Source organism: Dama dama, chromosome 33 (assembly GCF_033118175.1).
Source record: "Dama dama isolate Ldn47 chromosome 33, ASM3311817v1, whole genome shotgun sequence".
Lineage (NCBI taxonomy): Eukaryota > Metazoa > Chordata > Mammalia > Artiodactyla > Cervidae > Dama > Dama dama.
In genome coordinates this window covers 37,757,509-37,781,907 of record NC_083713.1, presented here as the reverse complement: position 1 = coordinate 37,781,907, position 24,399 = coordinate 37,757,509, and the positions used below count along the sequence as shown (strand labels likewise).

The 24,399-nt window shown below is 37.2% G+C and overlaps 1 protein-coding gene across 1 annotated transcript in view; it reads left to right on the top strand.

Moving 5' to 3' along the window:
* Positions 1-18,892: 18,892 nt before the first annotated feature.
* TANK (TRAF family member associated NFKB activator) overlaps positions 18,893-24,399 on the top strand; it is a 94,941-nt gene continuing 89,434 nt past the window's right edge. Inside the window, exon 1 of the mRNA XM_061135648.1 lies at positions 18,893-19,020. The gene's annotated coding sequence lies outside the window, so the exon portion shown is untranslated. The remainder of the gene's footprint in view (positions 19,021-24,399) is intronic.

Here is a 24,399-nt window from a genome sequence, read left to right as displayed (position 1 = left end):
GCCCAGGAAAGACTTCAATATAGCAGACAACCTGTGAATACAGAAATGTTCCCTTTCTTAGCATTTTCCCCCCACCTGTCCTTTTAACCATAATGGAAAAGAAAGGACCTAGATCAGATCCTCCCAAGACGACTACTGGTGCTCAATTTCTTCAGGGAATACAGACTCCTGAACAGAATATGACTCATGTTTACCTGACTTAACTCTAGCATCTGTCCCACTCAAGCACAATTCCAGGGAAGCTCAATAGTAATGATACTGGTGCCCCTAAAAATACCATAACTCCTTCAGGATATTGAGAACAAAAGGTCAGCTGGCTCTTTGTATCTACAGTAAGTCTTCCCTATCAAATGATACAAACTTTCAGTTATAAAATAGGCAAATACTCAGGATGTAATGTACAATATGATAAATGTAATTACCACTGCGGTATGTTATATGTGAAAGTTTATCCTGAGTTCTCATCATAAGAAAAAAATTTTTACTATTTCTTTAATTTTGCAACTATGTAAGATGTAGATGTTCATTAAATTTATTATGGTAATCATTTTGTGATGTGTGTAAATTAAATCATTTTTCTGTATACCTTAAACTTTTACAGTACTGTATGTCAATTATATCTCAATAAAACTTAAAAAAAATTTTAAGTAAAAAAAGTCCTTTCTCCTTATGCGCTTTAACTTCAGAAATAATGTGTGCATATAAGTGCTTAACACAAAATCCAGAATCATTGTATACCTAATGAGTAACAAATATTCTCATCATTGTTGTCTCTCTCATCTAAATTTTGAGTAAAGAGGAAACCAGTCAAACACTCAATTGTAGGTGGGAAGAACACAAAGTAATGCACTGGGTAAGTTTCAGACTAGTTCCAAAATTGTATTTTCCGCTTAGCTAACCCTTACCCAGATTAATGAATGTTCATATCATGCTTAGTATTGAAACCATAACTTGTGACAGTCATGTGCCCACACAGCTGCCCCAAACCACCACAAAACTGCTTCTACCACCAAACCTATCTTATTGTTATCAATTCTTTAACCGCTGATTTTTTTATAGAACTACTTATTTTTAGCTTTTTCTCTAATTCAACTCTAACAAAAACTACAGCTTTAATTTTAGTTATTTAATAGTGTCCATTTTGTGGTTACTATCGGAAAATTTTTCCTATGAAGTCATCTTAGTGATTCAAGCAGTCTATTTTTTCATTTATATTTTTAAATTATGAATATGATAACATTTACAGGAGACTTGGAAAATACAAAACAAAATTACATATAGTTCTGCTATATATTAAAATTAACTTTAAGTAGATAAAGATTTTTAGTTGGAGTTTCAATATCAAACTCAAAAATTAATAGAATAAATATTATTCTATCTAAAAAATAGAATAAATAAATAAATATTCAGAGAAGTAGAAGGATATAGTAGACCTGAAAAGCACTGTGAACCAATTCAACATAATTAAGATTTATACAATTCTCACACAGGAAACAAATTCTATTCAAGTTCCCATAGTCTGTAAACTAGGAGACACTGGAACATATACAAGGATATAAAACGAGATGCAAAAATTTCATGGTCTAAAGGTATTAAAATCATACAGGGTCTGTTCTCTTATCATTGTGGAATTGTGTTAGAAATCAATATCAAAAGATGTTTTAAAATAACCCACATATTTTCAAATGCAATGTGACATTTTCAAGCAGTCTTGAACACATCAAATTATACAGAAGAAGCAACACCAGAATTAACCTTTGACAACAGTTTTTATTCAGTTCCAGCCATAATTCAGAAATATGAAGAGTCTTAGAAACCCATAATGTTAACTACTGAGTGTTAAGACTGAATAAATCTCTGAATTAGACTGTTTGAAGTTATGAGTCTATCCCAGTTCCACCTGTATCTAATTCAAATCAAGGTTCAGACACCATGCAGCTCATTGAATTCCCTTGGTGCCTCCAGGCTTGGTCCAATCTGATTCTCCACCTAAAGTGGCAAAGACTGTCAGGCCAGAATTAGTAGGTTATAGGATGTATAGAGAGTCTAAGAGTTAGACTGGCGTTTGCCTCTCATCTCCACAGGGAGAGGAGGAGCATATCATAGAATCAGAATAGATGGAGATTTATCAGAAAGAGAATGATGAGAGATGATGGAAAGTGAGAGGAGCAGATCACAGCTCACTGCCATGATATAAAACACAGCTGGACACACCTGCCTAATAATGTGTGTGTCAGGTGTAACTTGACTATGGATTCTCAAAGAAATACTTGTCAGACATCCATCATGTTTGGGCAGTAGCTTTATGGATATCAAAATACATGATCTAACAGGCCCTTCAGCCCCCTGGGGAACACAGCATTAATGCTATACAAAGATCACAAGCCCTAGAGACAGACATACCTGGATTCAAATCCTGGTCTGCCATTTACTACGTCCAAGTTACTTGGTCCCTCAGAGCCTATTTTATCCTCTGAAAAACATCTAATTCACAAGGGAGTTGTGAAAATGCAATGAGAAAGCCTAACCCAGCACAGAATAGGCTCCCAATAAAATTTAGCTTCTTATAAAAAAAAAAAAAAAAATGTTAGCTTCCTGCTCCTTTCCTTCATAGGAATTTGCCTACTAGGTGTTAAAGTAATAAAAAGAATCTCTGAATTTTCAAGATTAGCCTTTTGTGGAGTGGCTCCACTTCAAGGCAGTCCAATTAACACCCACTCTTCACCTTCACCCATGTGTTCATCAGTCTCAACAGGGTTAATCACTAGAAGGAGGTCACAGAGCAGATTCAGGCCTCCTGATTCTTAATCCCAATTTAACTTCTGAGTATCTGCAGCAGGAAACCTGACATGCAAAGGCTTTATTTGTAGTTTTTAAAAAATAAATGGCTCTTCAAATTCATGCTCCTCCTGCCCCATCCTTCTAGATTCTAACACAATAAAAAGATATTTCTAATTAAATGTTTACAATTATTTTTATATTAATTTATGTCACATATATGTATGCTATAGGAGAACTGCTTTTTATGAAGTAAAAATACTTATTATTATTTTTCCCCTGCAGGGTTTTCTTTTAAAGGTCTTTAAAGAAATAAAATATCAAGACTTTGCAATGCTGTTTGCACAGAACAATCAACTGGGGACATTTTAAAAATAATGACACTTGGGACAGACCTTAGACCAATTAAATCAGTGTCTCTTGGGGTGGTGCCAGGCATTGGAGGGTTTCTAAGTTCCCCCAGATGATTGTAAAGAATAGCCTGAGGGAAGCAGAATAGAAAAGCCATGACTAGTTCTCTCCTCTTTGTTTATTATACCTCTCCCCGCTGATTAATCTCTGAGTCCCGACTCCAGCCAAGGCTCTGGATAGGATTTTAGAAGAGCCACATCATCCCTTTCCAGGAAAGAGCCCAGTGAGTCTGCACTCACTTCCCAAGCTCAGCCCCAAAGCATTTGCTATGACACAGCTAGCTGTTCCTTTCAACCCTCCTAATGACTTGGCTTGGTTCTGCGTCCCCACTGCACTGGGCTCCTCTTTTAAACTTGTGCTAAGAATGCCTCCATCCTGTGGTCATGAGAGATTTTGTTCTGTCTGCTAGTCCTTCAGGTTCAGGTTTCCTTGACAGAGCAAGAATCACCTGGGGATCTCGTCAGAATGCAGAAGCAGGGCCCACAAATTCTGCATGTCTAAAAGCCTGATGGTTCCGCTGCTGCTGCTGGTCCATCAACCACATGTAGGTAGCAAGGACATGGATGGTCTCTTCATCCTTAAATTCTAAGGAAGAATCAATTCTGTTATTTCAAGGCCTTTTTTCCTTTTGTGGAACATTCTTTGCTACTTCCAGTATATTTCATGTTGAGCATTTAAAGCACAATTAAAGCATCGCTTCCACACAAAAACACGATCCATTTTGTGAAAACCCACTTTTATATTCAGTTCACAGGAAGTACCATGGTAAAAAGAAAGAATTTTTCTGTGTAAATTAACTGAAAGCTACAATTAGGAACAGTATATCCAATGAAAATATCAACCCAAGTTGGTAAACAAACACCAGCATATCGCTTCTGGAGCCCTTGGCAGGTATCAGTGACCATTCATAATATTCTTTCTCTCTGAGCACAAACTTAGCCTTAGACTCCTTCCCGACACAGTATTCAATATCCAACATTTGCATCCCTGACATGGGTATGATGAGAAACAACTCCAAGAAGAGCATTTCCCAAAGAGAGTAGAATTTTATTTATTCTGGCCAAACAATAACATTTCTTGGTGACACCAACCTGACAGTGAAAATAAATTAGTATGTTCAAATGGTCACACACTTAAGATAACATTATATATATTTTATCCATAACTATGTAATTGTATCTGTGCTTTATCAATACTTCTAAAATCCTTGATTTGAGTCTTCCTGATCTACTATCAACAACAAACAGAAATAGTTTTAAATGGTACTCTAAAATAGCTTTGATAGAAAATCCATAGAAAACATTTAGGACATTTGTTCCACACCCCACCTGCTCCCATGCAAGGAATATGGTCTCTCCATGACTACATCTCCTGGATCCTTGTCAGTTGGTGTATATCTGGAAAGCATGCGGCTTAAATCAGAACTCCCAAAACGTTTGGATTTTATGCACTAGTAATATTTTCAAAAAATATTTTGGAGACCAATATAAAGCTGTTCATCTTTAATTTACTAAGCAAAGATATAAAACAAATAGTGACCATACACTAACACTGCTGTTTTATTTTTTAAAAGCTCACATTAATACAAAAAAAATTAAGTAGGAGGGAACAACTCTCAGAATAAAAAGTGGTTCTTTAAAGTGAATAAACTTAGCTTTAGGAAAAAAAATCACTACATTATCTTCCTCATCACATGGCCTGTTAAAAACTTTATCATAGACAATAAATAGACTATATACTGTCCTTTGGGCACTATGGATTTAAGTAATTAGAACTCTGGGTAGCAGGTAATGTTTTCCTCATCAACAACAAGAACTAGGGTCTTTCTTTGCTCAGGGAATGAATTGGCTTTATTTGAACCAGACTTGGAAATCAGTGCCTGCCTAAATCAGCCCTGTGCATATCATGGTGTTGTGCCCTGTATGGAGGACACCCAGCTGTCCTTGTAGGGCCAGCTCCTGTATCCATCTGCTCTATCTCAGCTTCTTTCCCTCATCTGCTTGTCCATAGTGATAAATTCTATCATGTATACATATGGCAATCCTCTCTCCGACCTACTGAGGAAAAGGCCAGGTTATGGACAAAAGAGCTTTCCCTTTCTTCATTTATCCTAGAATGTGAACCTCTGATTTCTAGCAAGTCACCACAGACTATTTTACACTGTGTGGGTTGCTTTTATGAACCCACTTATGAGGCAGCCCACACAGTGTTAAGTACTTAGAAGAGGAACAAGTTTCTGATTCTCTGTAGGATTTTAATCCTGCCATTGCTTTTAAGAAGCTGCATTGGCTTTGAAAAGAAGGCAAAACAATTCTGCTTTCTCCCAGTCTTAAGCTGGCCTCAATGACAGAAAAGATGAAATCAAAGAAAAAAAAATTGGAGCGATTAGAGAAATAATAACTTTTGAAATCTTTACTAGCAGGTAGGCTGGGAAAGCAGTGGCAGGATTTCAAGCAAGGGAAAGGCAGGAATCAGGCCAAGACTGTAACACCAAGATTGGAAGTACGATATTGGAATCAAGAGTAAAGCAGAAATAGCACAGGCCACGGCTGTGAGTCTTGATCATGCCAAAACTGGGAACACAATAGATCAGCATTAGATCATTATTTGAGACTCAGGAACATAAAAGGCCAGAGGCAGGAGAATGCTTAGGGAAGCCCCTGACTCAGGCTTTCTGGAGAAGAAGATCTAAGAGACCTTAAATAGACCTCTTGGAAATCTGCTCCTCTGTTGGATCTAGCCTAAAAAAATAACTCTCATTTGAACAGTCTATTCATTGCCTGTTTGTGGAAACTACCCTGAAAGAATGATGAAAGCTTCTGAGGTTGATTCTACTCACCAAACTGGTTGGGTCATACTGACTAAAGCAATACTTTAAATAGGTCTGTAAATCAAGCCATTGTGTTCTGTTGATAGATACAGCCTGAATCTACACTTTGTGTTAAAATTGTCTCAATAATAAAATTACTGATGTGTGTAGCAGTATAAGTAGACCTGTTCCTGTTGCCTCTGGTTTTCTTCTGAAGTCCCAGAGCAGAGAACAATGTTAAGAGCTCAGATCATAAATTTGCTCCGAAGTCACTCAAAAAAGCGAATCCAGAAACTCAACTTTAAAAATAAAAGGCAGTAAGGTGATGAATCCTGACAAGATTATAGTTGGCATGGGGGTGGGTGGGATGGGGGTTGGGGAATGTGGGGGAAGGAATTGTTCAGAGAGTAATCATTTACTGAAAAATTTCAAAAGGAAATGATAACAAAAAGACAAAGGATAAATACTGGTGTGCATTTAGAAAGAAGGGAACACTTTTGCAATATTAGTGGAATTGTAAATTGGCACAGCCACCATGGAAAACAGTATGGAGGTTCATAAAAAAATTAAAAATAGAGCTACTGTATGATCCAGCAATTCCACTTCTGGGAATATACCTAAAGGAAATGAAAACACTAACTCAAAACTATATCTGCATCACCATATTCATAGTAGTATTATTTATAATAGCCAAGACACAGAAGCCACCTAAGTGTCCATCTATGGATGAATAAAGAAGTTGTGAGATATGTGCATATATATATATATATATGAATATTATTCACCCATACAAAAGCACAAGGAAATCCTACCATTTGTTACCATCCATAAGCATGGATAGACCTTGAAGTCATTATACTTGGTGAAATAAGACAAAGAAGGAATAAGATCTCACTTACATGTGGAATCTAATATAAAACAAAGAAACAAACCAACTCACCAAATTCATTGAAAAAGAAATTAGGTTTGTGGTTACCAGAGGTAGAGTGTGGGAGGAAAAGGAGTTCAAGGAAGGTGGTCAGAAGATACAAACTTCCAGTTATAAATAAGTGCTAGAGATGTAACGTCCAACATGATGACCATAGTTAACTCTGCTACATGACATCTAGGAAAGTGAAGAGAGTAGATCCTAAGAGTTATTATCACAAGGAATTTTTTACCTTTTATTTTTGTTGTGTCTATAAGAAATGATGGATGCTAACTAAACCTAGTATGGTAATTATTTCACAATATTTGTAAATCAAACCATTATACCATACACATTAAACGTAAACAGTGATGTATGCCCATTATTTCTCAGTGAACTTATGGGGGAAAAGGGAAATAATGGTTGAGATACAGAGCTTCAATTAGTCTCCTCAGATTTTGATAGGATTTATCACCTTAATATTTAATGGGTGGACTTAAATCCTTGCTAATTTATCATGGCATCCAGTCCCATCACTTCATGGCAAATATATGGGGAAACAATGGAAACAGTGACAGACTTTATTTTCTTGGGCTCCAAAATCACTGCAGATGGTGACGGCAGCCATGAAATTAAAAGATACTTGCTCCTTGGAAGAAAAGCTAAGACCAACCGAGACAGCATACTAAAAAGCAGAGATATTACTTTGCCAACTAAGGTCCATCTAGTCAAAGCTATGGTTTTTCCAGTAGTATGTATGGATGTGAGAGTTGAACTATAAAGAAAGCTGAGTGCTGAAGAATTGATGTTTTTGAACTGTGGTGTTGGAGAAGACTCTTGAGAGTCCCTTGGACTGCAAGGAGATCCAACCAGTCAATCCTAAAGGAAATCAGTTCTGAATATTCACTGATAGGACTGATGATGAAGTTGAAACTCCAATACTTTGGCCACCTGATGTGAAGAACTGACTCATTTGAAAAGACCCTGATGGTGGAAAAGACTGAAGACAGGAGAAGAAGGGGACGACAGAGGATGAGATGGTTGGATGGCATCACTGACTTGATGGACATGAGTTTGAGTAAGCTCCAGGAGTTGGTGATGGACAGGGAAGCCTTGCATGCTGCAGTCCATGGGGTCGCAAAGAGTTGGACATGACTGAGTGACTGAACTGAACTGAATTTATCTCCACACAGAGGCTCGATGGTCCCTGAATATCAACTTCCATAAAACTGAACATCTCCTCACCACCATAGTCCCATTCTCTCTACATCCTTCATCTAGGTTCTAGGGTGACTACAAAGTTTCAGTGAAATGAGAGATTTGCATACAGTATCTAGAATGTTGTCTGGCACAGCAGTTTCTCTCAGTCACAGGCATTACCAACTTTCCAGTCATCTACTTACAGATCCAGTAGCATCGTCAACAACTGCTTTTCCTTGGTTTTCCACAATCAGTCCCCCACATTCGGCCAATTTTACAGTCAAAGCATCATTCCTAACTGACTTCCTTACCTCTGGCCTTCTTCTCTTCATTAGATTATAATGTTTTATACCTCTCTGTATCCCACAAACTAGTACAAAATAACTTCTACTCAGAGCTTTCAGCCATTAAATAACCATTTCCTCTGAAGATTCAGAAGAGAATGGTATATAAAAAAGATGTCTCCTCTAGATGACAGAAATTTTTAAAACATAATGGGAAATCCCAACAAATAAATATCCAAGGTACATTTAGCCTCAGAAATTTACAAGACTCCAAAGCTATTCTAGCTGTGGTTCCACCTGTTTCCAGAGCATGACCCCCTAACTCTGGCAAGGAGCACTCGACTGGGAAAAAACCTTGCCCAGTATTCCCTTGCCTGCTGGGTTACCGGTTGGGTGAAAACTGGTTCTTGTGCAGGCAGCTTCCCTGACAAGCCCCCACTTCATTCCAACCACTTTCATTCAAAGCTACAAACCCAATCCCCATGGAAACGTTCTCTGCTTTTAGAGGAGACTCAGGTTGTGCACCTAAACTAAGTGAATTTTCCACTCATTCTGATTATTATAGATTCTCTTCTCAAGAAAGAGTATGTCATATGGTAGAAAGAGCTGGGATCCAGAATCAGACAGGCCTCAATTCAAATCCTGGTTCCACCTGGTTATTGTGTGACCTTGCCATTTCTGTTTTTTCACCTGCAGAATGAGAACAAAATCTACTTAATAGTGTGGCTGAGATGATTCCCTCAATTCCAGAAAAGAGGGAATGTCCAAAGCCTTTAAGTCTCTTTTTTCTGTGAATAAGAGTCTTGTTACTATAGGAAGTTTTTCTTAACATGTAATGCCAATAGGAAATTCTTCCTTTGGATATATCATTAACTCAAATGTATAATTAACCTCATAGGACTTTTGGGTACTGTGAGGGTACAAATTATGTGCAAAGCATGGCCTCCACTCTCAAAATACATGGAATAATTCTAGAACAGTAAAAGAATATATAAGATATAGCTAAACTGTGTGTTTCAGAATTTCAGTACTTAGAAAAGTTCCAAAGAGACAGGAAAGTCTCCCTAATGATAGGGGAAAGTTTCAGCATAGGGAAAACAAAAAAGATTTCTAATTCAAGAACAGAATGTTCACAATGAATGTGTCATCAAATACTAAATTAACTATGTTTGTTTCAAGTTGGATAACTTCATTTTTCTTCTCAAGAATCCCCACCTCAGCCTTGCACACTGGGTAAGAGCCCATCTCTGCAGCCCACCTGCACTCAACCATCCTTGTTCACATTTTCACTCCCCACCTTTACCTGTGCTCCACCGTCTTTGCTTCTTAATTTTCTCCTATGTCCTATCCCCTCATAAACAAGTTCTGTGTTAGAAGTTTCGATGATGACAAGAAACAGAATGATAAAATATTGATGTGTTAGAGCCAGATGTCATTTTAGACATCATAGATTACCCTTCCTTTCATCCACTGTATGCAAAGGACTTTCCATCTTCCACTACGGTTCAGTTATTCATTATTTCACTTCAAAGATATCTAAGCCACCCTACCATATACAACATTCCCAGTAACTGTATTCACTGCTAAATCCCATTTGTCCTTAAGAATCTTATCTCCTGCTCCTTCTCTATGTCATCAGGTTAGACAAAACTGAGAAATGGATAAAACTCTTTGGTACTCCTAACCTCTTCATTCTTAGCCCACATTCCTCTTCATTGACCACCCCCATCCTCGTTCCTCAAAAATTTCTCATTTCCCTTATCAATAGTCATCATTAGAGTCTTCAGTTACCCCAAGGTTTAATGGCCTATAACAGAATAATGGTTCTCCTTTATGAATTACATTTTAATTGGGGTAAAAGACTTCTATTACAAGTAAAGGTCTAGCCTATTTTGGACACCAGTAAAGGAGAATTTGGGGAGCCCCAAGGCTTCAGTGGGGAGCTGAGAAAACATTTTAGAGCTAAAACTTGTTATATTTATCTTCAAGTAATATAGATAATATAGTTCAATAAAAGCTACTGTTGAACATTGTCATAACAGGCTAAAATGAAAACAAATCCCCTACATTCAAAAGTTTCCAGCTGAAACTGTATATTTCCTCCCAGTTCCAAAACCACTCTTTGTTGTATGCCCTATTAAATGGAGTTGAAATGTTGGAATATTTCTTCTTTCAATAAGCGTGATGTCAAGCTTTGTCAGTGTAGAGAACTGGAGAGACACTATGAGAAGAACAGGGCTTCTCCTACTGATTCTGGTACTTTCCACTTGCTTCTTCTTGTTCCCAGCTCATTGCTGCCAGCTTCATGTTTGAAGTTCAACCAGTGGCACTCATCTCCATCAAGTTACTCTGGCACATGTACAGACAGCTTCTCATCAAGTTTCAGCAGCATCCTGATTGACAGCTTCTTAATGAGTCTCATAGGCATCCCAGAAATCATCTGCAGAAGCCCATCCCAGAAGCCCATCTCCACTTTGGAGGAGTGGTTCCTGCATGTCCAGTATTCATAGATCAATCCTAATCTGGGCAACTGGATTGCAAAACTCTCTGCAATCCAGTGGTCCACAGCCATACCTTTTCCAATGTGGCCTTAATCTCAGCCTTGGGGAAGAGGAATATTTTCCACATTTGCTCCCTCTTTGGATACCCTCCATGAACCCTAGGCTATTCTTTTGAGTTATCTTTACCCTTTATAAATCACCATCTGTTACAATTGCTAATTCTTTATATAAAATTTTTCCTGTTTAAATTACTCTATGGTATCTGTTTCCTCTATTGGCTTCTCACTGATATAAGAAGGGGGAGGAAAAAAATCTTCATTTCTGAAGAATAAACTATCAAAGCATTTGTTTAAAAACTCAAAGAATGCAAAGAATCAGACAGTTTGACTTTCTGCCACAGCAATCTGTTGCAAATGAACATAATACCTTGATTATAATAAATGATACAGAAAAAAAACAATGAACATTCAAATCTTAGGAAAAAATTCTCATACTAAGCCTGCAATAAAACAAAGCAAAATAAACAAACAAAATTAAAAATTCATACCTAAATACACAAGGGCCCTAATCAATTGTCAAGTTTCAGTATTGTTGTGCCCAAATGATCATGTCCTGTACTTATTTTTAAAAATCATCTGAGGGATCAAGGAAAAGGAAGCCAAACTAGTTAGACTTTTATATTTGTTTTCTGCAAAAATATTAGTACAAAACATGCCACAAACAGATCTGCTGGAAACATAAGGCCTACAGTCATGATACTTTGTACATGGTGTTCAGAGTTTCACTCTGACTCTTGAGATTCATGACTGTCTCACGGAGTTATTATAAAGATCAGTACCTAGGACAGTGCTTGCCACATAGCAACTTCTCCAAAAGTCTTTTTTTTTTTTTTTTTGATAGCTATTGCTGTTACTCATGATTTCTTTTTTTACTTCAATGAGTATCATAGCAAGAAGATTTTGGTTACCAGTAACAGAAAAGCCAACTCAAATTAGCTTAAACAATTTTTAAAAGTGCTACATAATAGGGAAGTCAAGAGATAAAGGAAAGTAAGCTCTGTATTCCAGACCAGAGTTCTGGAACTCACTCAGATTAGATTGACTTGAGTCACTTAATAGCTCTCACCAATAGATCTGCTCACCACAATAGCAAAGTTCAGGGAAATGTTATATGCTGACTGATTTAAGACAATCCTAGTTTACCCATATCCATGGGGTCGCTAAGAGTCGGACTCGACTGAGCGGCTTCACTTTCACTTTTCACTTTCTTGCATTGGAGAAGGAACTGGCAACCCACTCCAGTGTTCTTGCCTGGAGAATCCCAGAGACAGGGGAGCCGGGTGGGCTGCCGTCTATGGGGTTGCACAGAGTCGGACACGACTGAAGTGACTTAGCAGCAGCAGCAGCAGCTTACCCATGGAATCAAGGGTGGAGTTTTCCTAAACTGTAGATAGACTATAAGGGGGGAAAAGAAAAGACAATATGGATGCTACACAGAGATATAAAAAGATCTTGCTTAAATAATTTAATCTGCCTCTGTCTAGTTTTCCTATAAAGCTCGTTTAAATTCACATTGTGATTTTATAGAGACTGTGAATAAACAACAACAAAAATCTCACATAATCTCATCAAAAATCAAAAATCTCTCAATCAAAAATCTCATCATGTGCTAAGTGGTTAAATTCTCTATACTCATTCAGTCCTCAAAACTACCATAAGATTTAGGCAAGGAGCTATCCAAGAATGGAGTTAGGATTTGGAACCTAGACAGTAAGTTTCCAGGAACTGTGTGCCTAACTCTTCTGCTAGACTACCTCTCAATAAAGCAGTGATTTTTCCCATTCAAAGCCTGAAAGCCAATGACAAGAGACAAAGCACATAGGCCTTTCACTTACAGAGTAATCTAAAGTTCTCTAGTCACCTCCACGCAGCTTCCAAACCTGAACAGCAACCAAATATTATAAAGTCAAGGATGATCAGGTGCATGGGATCTAGAATCTCTAATTCTTAAAGACAGGAAAGCTGTCAACACTCACTATCAATCAGCTGCTTTGTATTGAAAAAGTCAATCTGAATCTCAGTTTCTTCCCCTTTGAAGTAGAGGGCTACAACTAGGTTATCTAAAAAACAGCATATATACATATACACACACAATTACTCCTACACTTCTAGTACGACCTCAATTTTTCCTCCTCAAACAATAGCTTGTGATTTTACTTGGAACCCATGTTTATTGAATTTTTTATCATGTTTCTGGAATCTCTCCAAATATGATCAAATTAAAAAGGAACTTAACTGGTAAACCAAAGAATAAATAACACACAAGAAATCATGAAATCTCTTTGCAAGATTCAGCTAGTTAATCCTCCCAACAACCCCCTGGAATCAAGCTAAACCATTTTCAAAGGTCAGATCTTTGAAAGCCTAACTTATTTTATTAAAGCCATATAAAAATCCAGAGTTTATGGATTATCCTTCCTGTCTCCCCCTCTTTTCTTTTCTCACTGCCATCATGTCTTAGAGGTTATAGATGGGATAAAATGTTTTTTTTATCTCCTCATTTATATAGAATTACAAGTTGGAACTATTAATCCTGCTAATGTTAGAAACTATATCAGGACTAAATTACTGTGCTGTGTGCTTGCATAGAAAATTATTGATGCACATTAAGCACCTCAGAGCAATTTCAATTTCATAAATTTATAAATCCAAAATAAATATGTCTCAGGTAGTGCAAAATTTGCTTTCCACCATTTATAAATTCTGGACCTTCATAAAGAATCCAAATAATTTCTAAGTTCTCTGTTCTAATACCTAAACCATTTTCTGGGTTTCTCAGCTTGATAGAAAGTGCCTGTGAGACTCATTCTTTTGGTTGGTGATTCTCATTAACCTCAGACAAGAGAAATCCCAGTACATAGATCAAAATGAAAGGACCAGTTGGCAATAAACTAAATATATTGCTACATTGGCCACTAAAAGAGAAAGTAGAATGTATAATACTGAAACAAACCTTTCTGTGATGAGGTACCTTCATTCCCTGATGAAATTCTGTCAACTTACAGAGATTTTTTATGGAGACTTAGATCGTTCACCTTGTATCTGGTAGGAAGTATCACAGATTTTTTTATGAGACTTACTGAGCAATCCATAACAGATTAGAAGAGAAAAAAATTGAAGGCTAAGTAAATCTGCAGAAACAAAATGTGCACTGTCATCTTCCTTAACTAATGGTATTGAATCTACTCCAAGGCTGCTCTAAAATTGACACTTGAGAAAAAGCAGCAAGCCTAAAACCTCCTCCACTTCTCCCCACACTTCTCCTGCCCCACACTCCTTTTGCTGTCTCTAGTAATATCATCCTTACATGCCCATCCTAAGACCAAACTGGTAGATATCAGGCAGGGATCAGAGGTGACATACGCTCAGTTTGTTAACTTCCTGGCAGGTTGGAAGCTTTCAAATCGGATGTGAGAAGAAATAAAAAGTGGTGGAGAACACATCCGAATTTCTTTCTGCCTCTAAGATTTCGTGCTCTCAGTGACTGAAGGAATCTGTTCAATAAAATACACTGTAACGGACATCCCAGATGCACGACAGTGAAGTTGTTAAGAACACGGACTTTAGAGACAAATGTCAGAAAATGAAAGTGAAAGTCGCTAAGTTGTGTCCGACTCTTTGCAACCCCATAGATTATACAGTCCATGGAATTCTCCAGGCCAGAATTCTGGAGTGGGTAGCCTTTACCTTCTCCAGGGGATCTTTCCCAACCGAGGTTGGGTTGCAATGCAATCCGCATTGCAGGCGGATTCTTTACCAGCTGAGCCACAAGGGAAGCACAAGAATGCTGGAGTGGGTAGCCTATCCCTTTTCCAGCAGATCTTCCTGACCTGGGAATCTGAACCGGAGTCTCCTGCATTGTAGGCAGAGGTTTACACTTACTAGCTATGTGCACTTGGATAAATTAGTTACCTCTCTTTATGCCTCAGTTTTTGTAGCTATAAAAGAGCGCCGTCTTCGTAGGGTACTTCAAAGAATTAAATGAGGTAATACATGTAAATCACTTAGAATTGTGCTAGGACCACAGGAAATGCTATGTAGGTATTAGTCATTTTATCTTAGCTGAGACTTTTTATAACCTTTCAATCTTCCCAAGCAGCGGTCATTTATCCCATGTTGATTTTTCCCCAGACCATGGAACTCATTATCTCCCAAGGTAACTTACTATTTTTCTTACTTGATCTTTCTACAGTGAAGCAAAATTGTTTTCTTTTTGTCTCCTACTTACCTTGAGGTTTACCTTGGAACTCTACAGAAGAATATAATTGATATTTAAATGCTCTTATTTCCTTTCTATAAGCTAAACATCTTCCATTCCTGCAATCACACATATGTAACATGGATGAGTTTATAACTAGTTTATCTATGGTCTTGTTAAAGAGTGACACCTGGAAAGATGGGTCTGGAAGAAGAACTAGTGCTTCCCTCATTCTAGAGGGAATCCAAAGGTCCTATTCATTTTGGAATTTTATTAGCATCCCCCTATATCTACCTCAGGTGAAAGTCTTAAGTCTTTTTTTGTATGACTGCTACAAATTGCATCTCGTCGTCCCTTTCTGACCATATGAAATTTTTTCCTGTTTTTTGTTTGTTTATAGGATGGTGGATGGTTGTAGAGTAATGTAGTCTGTAAGTAAAACTAGTAACTAGACAACTTTATAGTTACCCTTGTTATAGTTCATAAGGCATCAGCCTACAACATGAGTTTGTCAGGATATTTTTGGATTTTAGTTTTATCAACCTTTATTTCTTCATACATAACGAAGTGTCCTCTTTCTTTTGATAGCCAAAAATATGTAGCCATCATACAATGAGGATGGCAGAGTACTGGGAAAGGTAGAGTCCTACTTTTATTCCTAGTCTTAAAATAACTGGCCTAACATACTTCTTAAATGCTCAGGCTCTCTGGGCACCTCGCAGCTTTGGTTTGTAACAACAGTTACCCAAAACACTAAAATAGTGTCTATCTTTCATCAAGACTGTAAATAATCCTTTAGAATGTTAAAAGCCAAATTAAGATTTTAGGAAATTTTTACTTATAAATCTATAGAAATGAGCAAAAAGCCACAAGGCTAGCCTAAGGGAAATCAGAATGAACTTACTGAGAATATGTAAAAGGTACAAAATTGATTTTTAACCCTTGATCTTTTGCTTGCTCAGTTCCTGGATGTCTAGGCGGGCATCTTCTCATGAGTCGCTCTAGCTCTGAGAACTGCCTCTCTGCCCACACAGCACCTTGTATGTATCTCTGCTCTCATCTTTGGCAATGGGCAGAGGAAAATGTTGTTTGCTGTCTGTCTGTCCCTTAAGATCATGAGCCCCTCCAAGGCAAGAAAAATCATTTTAATGATTTTTACACCCAACATAGAACCCAACACTTCATAGATAATATATGTTTATTGAGTTAGGATGACTACCTCCTCCCTACTTCCACCAAATCTCCTTCCCCTGTTCACTCTAATGGCACTTTGATTCTATAAGTCTCTATGACAGAAAATGTACATAACCCTATTGGAGCAATACCTTGGCAGGAATTTTTATGTTGCAAATTATCCATACCAACCATTCCTCCTAGTGCCGTTTACAGAGATTGAGGTGGTAGTGAAAAAAGAGTATCCATCATCCCCCCAAATGCCAGCCTTGTGGCCATTGGCCAATGAAATCCCAGAGCATCAGCCCACCAACAAGTAGAGGCTAGAAAATTCTGCTTCTCCCACAAATACCATGCCTGGAACATGGATTTGTACTGCAGGTGTCTTTGTCACCACGTTTCCCAATTAAACACCTACCCGTGCAGCCTGGCTGCCTATCTCCTTGGCCAGAGTTACAGGCAGCTGGGTCCCCCTCCTGAAGGAAGAAGCCTATCTCTGAATCCCGGTCAGCAATGAGGAACACCAGCTTTTGTGCCTTCCACCTCCTCCAGGGTAGACTCTGCTTTCCAGGAACTCTTCTTCAGGAGGCCTTTCACCCAGACCTGCCTAGGGAACCTTGTCATTCTATGGTGGCAATCTCTTCATTCTTTGATTAGCAAACTGTTGGTTGTTCACCTCTGCCTGAATGGGAACCTCACTTGTGACTCCCAACCCCTAATTTGGGCTTGGAGCTCCCCACCCACTGAGTCCCCTCCAGTCCTAACCATAATACTCTAACCTTGTCAATACCAGCTTGGCTCTCTCGGCTCTCCAGACCAATTTGCTGCTTCCTCCCCTGCAGAAATCACTGTATTTCTGTCCGCTCTAGTCAGTGAGAGGAAAACAGGAGGGGGCGGGAATAGGAAAAGGAACCACTAGAGACAACAAAAACTTCCATCTGCTTCACATGTTTTGCCTAGAGCCAGAACCAGCATAGATTCTACATTCCACACACACACAGCCAAAATTTCTTCCAAAAGAGTCTCTTTGTCTTCTTTGTCTTGGCCTCAGGGCCTTCTTGCAAACAGTGCTCCATCAAGTTGAGACCAATTACCCAGGATTAACTGGTTCTGCTGTGACTTTGGCTCAAACCAAGCTCATATACCAAAGTGAAAAAAAAAAAAGGAAGAGGGAAGGGGCCTAGAATGGAGGGATTATTGGGGCATTTCCCAGTTAAAGCATCAACAGCAATTTAAAAACAAACAAACAAAACTTATGTTTTTAATATCCAACTCAAAAAAGTAAATTCTTGAGAGAAAAGTTTTCCTTTCACCAATGGCTAGTTCACTTTTTTGTTGGCTATATTTACAGTATTAGATAGGCTTTGTTTTCCCATTACACACAAGAGAGTTTGAGGTTTATATCAGTAAGCTAATTAGACAATGTAAGGTGCTAAAGGTATTAATACTTCCTTATATGTTAGATAAGTAAATGGAATGTTTTTAATCATAATCTTGTTCATCATTTTAGATTAATTCAGAATTATTTCCTTTTTATACAATAATTTCTTCAGGAGTAGAAATATCTCAGGCTTAATTGATACTTAAGAGAGGGTGGTGTTTTAAGGTGGAAAAGAAACTAGACTGAGAACCTGAAGTTCTAAATTCTAGTCTTTTACTGACTGGGAAACTTTGAGTAAGATCTCAGAGTTCTCATCCACAAAATGCAGGAGTTGAACGAGGAGGGGGCTCCATTGCCACAGTCCTTTTCTTGTTTAATAACCTGCTACGCTGAGAAAAATACACTCAGATTCAAAAAACAGATTTTAATTTGAGTGCTGCCTCTAACCTTCTTGGTGACTTTGAGCATTTGCCCTCTCCTGTTTCCTCATCTGTAATAAAAAGGAAATGGAACAGATGGTGTCTAAGGACACCAGCTTTGAAATTGTACAACAAAGAAAAATATCTGGGGTGCATATGCTGCCTTCTGTTTGCATGTAGAACTTGATGTTTTTCTCCAAGTAGCCTGAGAAGAATCTATATGTTTGTAAAGCACTTCCCCAGTGTTCTGGCACATACACTTATCCATAGAAGAGCGAATCTTAATTCCCTAGGAGGAAAACTGTTTAAGAAAGCAGAAAATTGTGGTCGGACTCTGGACTCCAGCATAAACTTTATTATTCTGAGGCTTCATCCTAGTGACCTCTGTAGGCTATGAAGCAAAGACAGCTATACTAAAATCTTGTCTTTACCTGCTGTTTGTAATTATACTGCTTAGGTCCAAAAGTGACTTCCTAAAACCTTAAAAAGCCATTTATCAAATAAGCTTTCTTTAAAATTTTCTGACATGAAAATGTGCTTAATCCAAATGTATTTTGGGATTTACAATTTCTGGATTTTTGTTAAAATGTCCTAGCTCTTCAAGTAAAGTATCTTCACTTCAAAAGGAAGTCAAAGTTACAGTCACGGTGGTTTACAGACATTTCTGGTAGCCTTTGCTTCATTTCAATATCTTGCCACGATTGGCTGTTGATAGTTACAAAAAAGGAAGTCTTCAATTTGGGGGATTTCTCAGTGGAAGTTCCCAGTTTAACACAAGGGAGATCTCAGGACAGTTTAAGCGGCACTATGAGAGCCTGCAGATAAAACTTCCAGACTCTAACTGTCTACTTCTTTAAAGAGCAGTAGTCTACGAAGGAAATCTTGTAACCTGCAGAAGAGGTAATCAGAACTTTAGTAGTTCCTACCTATTCACAAACTAGCAAGGTAGCCTGGATATCTTAAACTGCTGTGTTGCAGATTTGCTCTACAATTGATTCTGTTAAATGAGTAATTTATGATGTGATTCAATAATGTCTTTTGTTCACTGCCATAGTTGGAAATTCAGCCTTTTAAAAAATATGGTCCCTGGCCAAGATTATGAGAAATTTTTAAAAACTGTGATCCTTTTGCTACTGTCCCAACTTTTAAGATAAAATTTATGTTTCTATTTGAAATGCTTTTTTAAAGTTTATGTCTGGAATACAGCCTTCTCCAGTGAGTGGTTTCTATAACGTAAAACTTAAAAGGTATCTATTTGGCATAAGTTAAGTTGTATATAGCTTATTAGGTTGAAAAGTAAATATTATATATATATTCATACTTTTTTGGTTAAATTTTTAAAGATCAATTCTGACCTGATTCAGTGTGTTCATTTCCATCTTCTAAGAAATATGTTTATAAATATTTCTTTACAGCATTTTCTTTATATTAGTAGAAAACTTTGCATTACCTATCTTCAAACATTTAAATTTATACTATAATAGCAATCCAGTCTTACTTTATTATCAATTGGCCTTTATTTTCACAAGAAGTGAATATTAAAGATTACGTAGTGTATTCTTAAGAATAAGTTGATTGTTCCAAAAAGGTGAAACTACAAGGATCATCACTACTGTTATATAAACACCTGCCATTTATTGTGTCTGCCAGAGGGAAAATGATCACAGGACCTTCCAAATAGTAACTAGCAGCTGCTGCTGCTAAGTCGCTTCAGTTGTGTCCGACTCTGTGCGACCCCATAGACAGAAGCCCACCAGGCTCCCCCGTCCCTGGGATTCTCCAGGCAAGAACGCTGGAGTGGGTTGCCATTTCCTTCTCCAATGCATGAAAGTGAAAAGTGAAAGTGAAGTCACTCAGCCATGTCCGAATCCTAGCCACCCCATGAACTGCAGCCTACCAGGCTCCACCATCCATGGGATTTTCCAGGCAAGAGTACTGGAGTGGGGTGCCATTGCCTTCGAGTAACTAGCAGAGCCAGGGCAGAGCCAGGGCTTAACCATAAATCCCCATCACTTCTTTTTCTCTGGCTCTCTGTTACCACTGCCCTGCCTTCTTACAATATTGAAAAATATTTTGAGATATCTTATCCAAACTGCAAAAAGATGGGGTTTCGGGGGAAGGGCAATCAATACTGGGCCAAGGTCACAGGAAAGCCAAGTCATTTACAGAAACTTGTAATTCATTCCTAGGTCTTCCTTGTCCTTACTTGCCCACCCCATCTCCTCACTCCCTCCAGGGCTCGCTTCCACCTGGGCACAGGTGCTCACATTTATCTGCCCCCATGCAGGACGAGGACCTGGGACTGTATTCCAGGTCTAACCTGACTGAAGTTCCTGCTAGCAGTCAACTAAAGCAATGTTCAATTATTTCTCTTAAACACCTGTGACAGTGAAAGAGCTGGCCAACTGGAAGATTCAAAGAAATCTCTAAAATTTCTCCCCAAAAGTGTTGGTTGGAATTTCATGAAACTTATGCACTAATTTGAAGAAAACAATCATTCTTAATGGGAAAGAAATTTCCTGTCTGCAAACATTTTTTCTTTCCATGTGTTAAGGCCTCAGGAAACAGGTTGTTTATTATAAAATGTATTCCAATGTATTTTATCTTCTTCATGAGGGTAATAGGAATGCAATCTTGATAAGGACATTCTTTCCATTGTATTTTCTAACTAAATACTGCTGACATTTAGGAAAGTCCTTGATATAATAATTTTATCTTGCATCCAGTCATTGCATTATTTTACTTATTCTAAATTATTTGGGTAATTCATATGCAATGCCCAGATAGGAAAAACATAACGTTGTCTTCTTTTTTTCTTCTAATGGTAACATTGGCCAGAACTTCTAGAACAGTGTTTAATAACAGGAGATAGCAGCCAACCTCATCATGTTCTGATCTCGGTGGGAATTTCCCTAGTGGTTAACATTAAGAATGACGTTGGCTATTGGTTTGAGATAAACACCTTAATCATAAAAACCAAATAACTACCAAATATACTCCTAACCCTAATTTGCTAAAAGTGAATCAAGACTTCAGGTTAAACTATATTCATTATATTTTTTATATCATTAGAGACAACCGTACAGTGTTTCTACTTTTAAACTATATGGGTCCTGTTCAGTGATACAGTATGATACAGTAATTGCATTTTTTAAAGTACTTGTTATAAAAATCTTCCCACAGTAATAAAAGTAGGTTTATAATTATATAGTGTATTTTGTTATCACTCTAGATAATAAATTGGCTGATAAAAAAAAACAAACCAAACCTACACATTTCCTCATTTTCTCTTCAGTCCACATGCTTTACGCCTCTCCTCTATTATTTTGGCTTCACAATTCAGTTCACAACTCAAATTAACAGAAAAGAATGAAAACAATGTGGCATAGCCAAGGAACCCTATCAAGGCAGAGCAACCATTACTCAAACAAAGCAGCTGCTCCTACACATTGTGCAAAAAGCTTTCTCCCTATTTTAGCAGTGCTATCTGCAGGCCACAGTTCAGCCAACAGTGGTGTGCAAAATGTTTGTCCAAATTGATTTACCTTACACCAGTTTATATTAACAAAATACATACTGAAAAAGAAATGCCTATAATTTATTGAGAGTTTCTGCATTCCTATTTATAAGTGAAGTTAATCTGCATTTTTATTTTCTGATAAAACTACCAAACATTTCCACGTTCTAAAAAAGTTTCATGGGACTTAGCAGCTCCTTGAGATGTTTAAAGAGAAAAATCTTAGCACATTTGTCCTTGGCACACATTTTTGGAAGTAACTCTTTAAAAACTTTTCAATATTTTCTATTGTTATTGATCTATTCAAGTTTTATGCTTATTTTTCACACAGTTTAGGTTTTTTATGTATAAGTAAAGTTTTATTAAAGTTTTCAAATGTATTATTATGCTAAGTATTGTATTTCTAATCATCTTCATAACCATATGGATACCCATTTTCATTACTAACTTTGTCCATTTATCTTTTCTCTCTCTTTTCCCTGATATGACATGTCAAAGTGTGAATCTCTTGGATGTACCACTTTTATGGTTAGCTGTTTTTTAAATAATTAATTTTTGCCTTTTATCTTTATTCTATTTTCTTACTGCCCTTCCCTCTTTTTAGACTATTTTACTTTTCCTTTCCTCAGTTTTAGAGTCGGATGCTTAGTTCATTTACTTGTATTCTTTCTTATTTTGGAATCAAAGTATTTAAGGCTAAGAATTTTCTGAATACCATTTTAACAATTCTTAAACACGTTTGCTATGTCAATTTCACATTATTATTTTGTTTTTTAACTGCCATTTTATTTCCTCTCTGATCCCAGAGTTATTTAGGAAAACAAAGGGCTTTTTTCTTTAGCTAATAGAGTTTTTTTAGAACAGTTTTAGATTTAGAGAAAAAGTGAACAAACCCTACAGAGAGTTCCGTGTACAACCCTGCCTCTTCCCCATCCTTCCCCCTGGTCCCCAAGACACATAGTTTCCCCTATTATTAACATATTAATGTATGGTACATTTGTGACAATTGAGGAACAATATTGGTACATTCTTATTAACTCAGTTTATAGTTTATTTAAATTTCCTTATTTTTTTCCTTTTAAAAAATTGAGGTAAAATTCACAGAGCAAAATTAAACACTGTAAAGTGAACAATTCAGTGGTATTTGTCCACTCACAATCTTGTGCAACCACCACATCTATCTAGTTTCAAAGCATTTTTGTTACCCCAAAAGGAAACCCGGTACCCACTAAACAGTTGCTCTGCTTTCCTGCTCTCTTCAGTCCCTGGGGACGACCAGTCCGTATTCTGTCTATATGAGAATATAGCTATTCTGCATATTTCATGTAAGTGAAATCACATATGTGACTTTTTCTGTCTGACTTTTTTCACCTGGCATAAAGTTTTCAAGATACATCTATGTAATGTGTATTATACACAATTTATTAATTGTGTTATAATAGTATTATTATAACTAATAATTATAACTAATAATTATTATTAATACATTCGTCTATTGATGGACAGGGTAGCTGAACTGTTTTCCCTTTTTGGCTGTTGTAAACAATGCTGCTATGACTGTGCATTTGCATTGTTTGAGTACCTAATTCAATTCTTTTAAGTATATGCTTCACAGTGTAATTGTGCATTTGAATGATTTTCTTATGTTTAACCTCCCTTTCATTCCAGGGATAAATCACACTTGATCATGATGTATAATCCACTTAATATGCTACTAAATTCAGTTTGCAAGTATTTTGTGGAGAATTGTTGCATCTTCATCCATAAAGAACCCACTCCAGTGTTCTTGCCTGGAGAATCCCAGGGACGGGGGAGCCTGGTGGGCTGCCGTCTATGGGGTCGCACAGGGTCGGACACGACTGAAGCGACTTAGCAGCAGCAGCAGCAGCAGCCGCATCCATGAAAAACACTTGTTTTTAGTTTTCTTTCCTTGTAGTATCTTTGTCTGGCTTTGGTATCTCAGTAATGCTGGCCTCATAGAATGAGTTGGGAAGTATTTCCTCCTCCTCTATTTTCTTAAGCGTTTGGGAAGGATTGGTATTCACTTCTCTAAGTGTTCAGTAGAATTCACTGGTGAAGCCATTTGGTTCTGAACTGCTTTGTTGGGAGGTTTTTGGTTACTGAGTCAATGTATTTAATATAAATCTATTCAGTTTTTTTTTTTTTCTAGATTCAGTTTTGGTATTTTGTGTCCCTAGGAATTTATACATTTCATCTAGATTATCTAATATTTTGGTGTGTGGTTATTCACACGATTCTTTTATAAATAATTCTTTCTTTTTTCTATTTTTCTTTTTTTTTCCTACTTGGTATGGTAATGTCCCCATTTCATTTCTGATTTTAGTTACTTGTTATTCTTTGCCCTTTTCTTAAGTCTAGCTAAAGTTTCTTCTATTTTTTTTTTTATCTTTTCAAAGAACTGACTTTGACTTCATTGATATTATTGTTTTTCTATTCTTTATTTCATTCATCTCTGCTCCAATCTTTATTATTTCCTTCCTTCTTCTGTCTTTGGATTTAGTTTGCTCTTTTTCTCTACGTCCTTGAGCTGTAAAGTTAGGTTATTGATTTAAGATCTCTCTTCTGTTTTAGCGTAGACATCTACTTCTATTAATTTCCCTCTGAGCACTGCTTTTACTGCATCCTAAAAGTTTTGGTATGATTTAATTTTTTTTCACCCATCTCTAATTTCCTTTTTTAACTCGTGATTTTAACATGATTTCCTTTTTTAACTTATTGGTTATTTAAAAATGTTGTGGTTG